We start from the raw sequence: 6,000 nt of genomic DNA on the forward strand, positions 1-6,000 counted from the left end.
GGAGAGATGTTCAATCTTTTGTAAAGGATTGCCCTCAATGTCAATAACAAACACCCATCCCTCATGTAACATTGTTCAAATGTCACCTGTTCCTAAGTGGAGTAATTATCTGGTTACTTACTTCCTGAGGATATGAGTAAACGTCGTCAAAGAGCAATTGAAGTTGAAGCAAGAGACTATGCTCTTATTGGGAACTAATTGTATCGGAGAGGTAAAGATCAACATTTGCATCTTTGTGCAAATGAAAACGAGTATATTATAATTATAGAACAAGCACATGCTGGATTAGCTGGAGGTCACTTTTCAAGTGATACCACCGCAAGAGAAATCTTGATGGCAGGCATATGGTGGCCAACACTTTTTGTAGATGCCAAAGAATATGTTCGAAGGTGTGATGCTTGTCAACGAGCAAAAATGCGAACACAAGTAGATAGCATGCCCTTAAAACCAATGATGGGGACTAGAGCTTACGCAAAATGGGATATAGATTTTGTTGGACCAATACAGCCACTTGCTTATAGAACCTAGGCTCAATATATCATTATAGATACGGAATATTTGACCAAGTGGGCCGAGGCTAAAGCAACTCAAAGGAATGATGCCAGAACCACTGATGCATTCTTATATGAGTATGTATTCACGAGATATGGACTACCAATAGAAATTGTCAGTGATCGGGGAACTCATTTTCTCAATGAGGTAATCGAGTATCTACTTAATGAGTTTATGGTCATCCATAACAAATCAGCTCCCTATCACCCACAAGCAAACGGCTTGTGGGTGATAGGGAGTATCTACTTAATGAGTTTATGGTCATCCATAACAAATCAACTCCCTATCACCCACAAGCAAATGGACAAGCTGAGCATAAGAATAAAATTTTTAGCTCGTTACTGACTAAAGTGGTTAGGTCAGGAAGGACGGACTGGAAAATGAATCTCCATGCTGCTCTATGGGCTTATCGAGTTTCATTCAAAATAGATTTATATGCTACACCCTTTAACCTTGTTTATGGTCTTGATGCCATACTTCCAATAGAATTTCTATTGCCGACATTAAGGGTAGCACAAAATCTTGAGTGGCTGGACATGAATTGTGAAGATTTGGAAAAGCTAGATGAGCAAAGGCTAACTGTTGTAGCTCACATCTATGCACAAAAGCGGAAACAAAAATAGTTTTTTGATTCCCACTTAATCACAAAAATCTTCAAGAAAGGGGACTTAGTTTTAGTCTATTCCCTTAAGCAACACATTCCCAATTTTGATAAAGATGGAAATGGACCGTTTATCATTGAATATGTATCCCCAAGTGGAGCAATAAAATTGTCCACCCTAGATGGTGAACCAATGTCTAATTGGATTAGTGGATGTCGTTTAAAGAAATACAATTTGCTGCTAACCAATGAATTGCTAGAAAGAATGCATGCAACCAAGAAAAGGAAGATTAAACGACAGCAGGTTATTAATGAAGCCCAAGAGGAAGCTCGCAGCTTCGGGTACTCAAGCAGAAAGTTGCTCTCAAGAATCAACAAATACCGATTCCCATCAACACTCTGGAAATAGATGAGCGACAATGGGAATTACCTGAAGATGCAGTTTCAACAGATGATGACTGGTTAGACGGAATGGACCCGCGCATCAAAGTACAACTCAACAATCATAGCACCAATGCTTTGGTCGACACAGAAGCTAGAGTAAATGCGGTAAGTTATTCTGTGTACAAAAAGGCAACAAGTCAAGCATTGACAACAGGAACAACGACAATCAAAGGATGCAACAAGAACCCAATTCCAACATTGGGAGTAGTCAACTTGAATGTGATAGTACATGTCCTCATCAATTTGTATGCTTACCAGATGAACACATGAATGAGACGATGATTCTTGGAATTCCCTGGATGCAAACATACAAAGCAGTACCAGATTGGGATACAAATCAACTAAAGCTATCACCTAAAGGCAGGCAACTCATTGTTTCAATTGCACCAAGCAAGTAGAAATAGAAAAGAAGCAATTAGCAGACCAAACCACGAAGTAGTCAATCTTCTCCATCCCCTCGACAATCAAATGCTACAAGTAGCATGCAAGGAGTCAGGCAAATTTGGGTACCAAAAGCACAGCTTAAGAATAAACCAATTCATATCTGGGTGCCTAAAACTTCACTGAAAAAACGAAAGAAGGTTCCAAGGGTTAAAACACAGAGACGAGCATCTCCAGTGAAGAACCTAACATGAAAATAGTTTGGAAGAAAAAGGAGAACTTATCTTCTCCACAAACAGTAAAATCAATCAAGCAATGGGGAGTTAAGCCTCAATAGACTCCACCACACCATATAGCACCAAGCAGACCAAGCTACCAATGGCGAGAAAAAGTCGACAACAGTTAAAAGTGCTCCAACAACACAAGCAATTAGTGTGCTAAAGCATCCTGATGGTGCAATTAAACAGAGAGCACACAAGCTACAAGATTTTCTATTTGGAGGACATTAGCAGCAAACCTCGACATTGGAAACCCTCAAGAGTTAATTACTCAAGACCCAACTCTTGCACAACATATTGGTTTGAATTGCATTGATCTTCATAGCATGGTAGAGCCAACCACGGCTATGCATAGACACAATTGTTCAACCAATGCACATAGCCGTCCCGGAGTACGCCATAGGAGGGGTGGAAGGGCACTAAGTACTAAGTAATTAAGGGCAATGTTTGAAGAGGGAGGAAAAAGTTTAATGTTAACGTGTGATTTTTTACAAAATTACCTAATAATGTCCTTATAATTCATCATCAAGGGAAAAGTATATGATAATATCTTCCCGATGAGTGTAAATAGTGTATACTATCAAAAAATCATTAAAAATAGTCCTTTTTTGAGTATTTTTAATCATTTTTATTAATAATGAGACTTAAAAATAGAAAAATACACAAAAAAATAAAGCTGTGTTTTTCAATTGATTCTCTTAATTATTGGATTTTCACTTTACTTTTTTAGAGCATTTTTCTATTTTCTTTGATTTTTTTAAATAAACAGGTCAAAAATTAATAATAAATAGCAAGGAAGCTCAGATGGAAAAATGAAAGACATGATGGTGATAAAAAAGACAAGGTGGACAAGTACAAAAAATTTCAATGAAATCAAAAGATGGAAGCGGGAAGGCTAAATTAGGCGGCCAAACCTACTTTTGCAAAATCGTTGCAGAATGAACTATAGGAATCCGATCAGGGAAATTTTTGAATCTAACATAAATTTCACAACCTAGTAGGACTAATGGGGGAATCTGGGGAAAATTGGTTCGAGAAGTCCGGGTATAGATATCCAAAGTAGGCTAAAACCACCTCATTTTCACTTGCAGCCTTTGCAGAGAGAGATTTCGACCTCTTTCGCACGACTTTTTTGGAGCCCACAGTTGACCATTTTCACTGGCGTCTCACATGAGACATGAGGGGTAAGTTCTTTAATCGTCAATGATCCATTTTGTACGGCTGGTAGCTAGTCTAAAGCCCTAGAAAAAACCCTAGAAACCGTGCAGTGCACGAAGACCTACGACCAAAAACTGACCATAGCGGCCTGTCAGCTCGACCAAACCAGATGGGATTTGAACCATAGCATTCCCTAACACAATAGAACTTTTCTATATCATCAATTGACCATTCGGTAGGGGTCGAGGGGGTCCCCAGTAGAAAAGCTAGGTTTTTGGCAAATGCCATAATTTTGATCTGACTCCATAGATGGCTTACTTATGAGGTCCATATACAATGTATATGATTGGTTTGGTGAATTCAATCAAGAAAAGCCCTCGAAAAGTAGAAAATGATTCGAAGGCTACAAAGTGTCATATTCGATATACGGGGTCAAACTAACTATGTTGCAGACAAGTCCAAAGCCTCAAACTTGACTGACCAACCCAACAAGCAGTGTAGTCACAGAAAACGGTGATTTCAGAGTCGACAAAGCACAAAGTGATACCGGCATGATCAAACTTGACCAAATTCAATTTAGGACTTGTTTTAGGTGTATAGAATATGTCTAGGTCAAAAGTTGTAGGTTTTGCAAAGAATTTATCGCTGTTGTAAATAATCCCAAGATTATTTACTTTTGCATCATTTTTGCTTGGAAATTGTCACCTCACCTCACCTATCATGTGTACACAACTATTACATGCCAAAAATCAAGTATGAGCCAAAATGACTACCCATTACTTGGAAAATTGTCAAAAAATGCAAAGAAGTCTTTGCAAGCCAATTTTTGGGTTATGGACAACATTGCTTGATCCAAATCACCTTATGTCTCATACACAGGGTCTATACAATGCTTAGAACCAGTTTGTACCAAAAAATGTTAATTTTGGAAAAAATGTTAATAATCGTGATTATTTACTTTTTAGCCAAAATTAGGGAGTTTTGATATTTTGCCATCATACATCCAAGTACATGATGTGGTAAGTCCACTAGTCAAATTTGAACCAATTTGGAGTTCAAAATCTCAAATTTCCTTTATATCTATTGTTTCAGAGACCTAAAGCCAAAATCTGGTACCATTTTCACCCTATGCATCCAAATGAGCCCATATTTCATTCAGAGTATGTATTTGGTATATACTTCAAGCCTATGAAGCCAAGTTTGCAAAAAGTTGAAAATTTTTCTCAGCTGTAAATAATCGCGATTATTTACTTTGGTTGCAAAAATTTGTTTTGACTTTATAGTTTTGTTCCTTGCATGCTTTTTTGCATCTATGCTTGTTCAAAAATTGATTTGAAGCAAATTGGACCAAAATTGTCAGTATTTCAGCCTAAAGGACATTTCAGAGAAAATTCAACAAATCTGCTAACTTTGCACTCTGTTCAGTGAACAAGAGCCATGCAAGCAGCGGAGAGGACCAAGAAGAAGCTCAACCAAAAGGATAAGTTGCAGGAACTGCCCGCATATCAACTAGACCCAGAGTCAAAGCGGCCAAGGCAGCATACCTCTCCAAAGAATAGCTAGAAGAGCATCATACCACAGTCTTCATCGGCAGATTCAAGAGTGAAGAGGGGCATCAGGTGGAGTTGCAACTCCTACCTAAGGAAGTATATGATGTTGTTGTGAAGCCAGAGACCAAAGAAGCCAACCGTAAGCTAGGACTCACAGACTTCTACGAACAAGATCCTTGCGGAGTGGATTTTTAGAAAGCTTACGAGCTTCTATCCATAATTAAAGAAGATGGAATGGCCCAAATATCTAACACTCAGGGAAACAAGGTCGAGGTAGTCATAACCAAAGATATAGTGGCAGAGGCACTCAGACTGCCTACAGAGGGAATGACCATGAGAGCAAGGGATAGGAAAATAGTAGGGACTTTTACCAAAGAGACCGCCGCGGCTAACTTTGCAGATTTGATTCACAAACAGGTGGAAGAGCCAGCTAGATTATACCATCAGCACTTCCATTTTTTGGTAAAAAGACCACCAAGGTACACTATGCCAAATCACACGGTTGCCACCATATTTACCCAAGTTCTAAAGTCAACAACTAGGCAACCAGTGGACCACACCCAGTATGTCTTGACCACGTTGAAGGGCACCAAGAAAGAAGGCAAGATCACTTACTTGGGTGCACCAGAAGTTTTGACAAGAATAGCATACCATGCCATTGGCGCGGCTGACAATCTACCACCTGCTCCTGATGAAAATACATGGATATTGACAGCACAACCGTCTTCAAGAGCTACAAGTCAGGAAAAATATCTTGTAAATTTGATGAAGAATCAGCTGAAAGCTCGCCAAAAAGGCACAACAACGAGAGCTCTGATAACGAGGAGAAGAGAGCAAGAAGGTAAGAAATGAAGAGAAAAGTTGTGGCCGCCCACCAAGAAGAGCTCGCGTAGAAACAAGCTCTCTTCGAAAGAGAAAAACACGCCTACCAGCGTAGTCGATAAGTGCAAGTGAAGGACCCAGAGAAATGGGTGCCGAGCGGACTTAAAGGCCCAAGAACAAAGCATCACACAAGAAAAGATCCTGAAGACCCCAC

Source organism: Adiantum capillus-veneris, chromosome 3, assembly GCF_014529385.1.
Source record: "Adiantum capillus-veneris isolate H3 chromosome 3, ASM1452938v2, whole genome shotgun sequence".
Lineage (NCBI taxonomy): Eukaryota > Viridiplantae > Streptophyta > Polypodiopsida > Polypodiales > Pteridaceae > Adiantum > Adiantum capillus-veneris.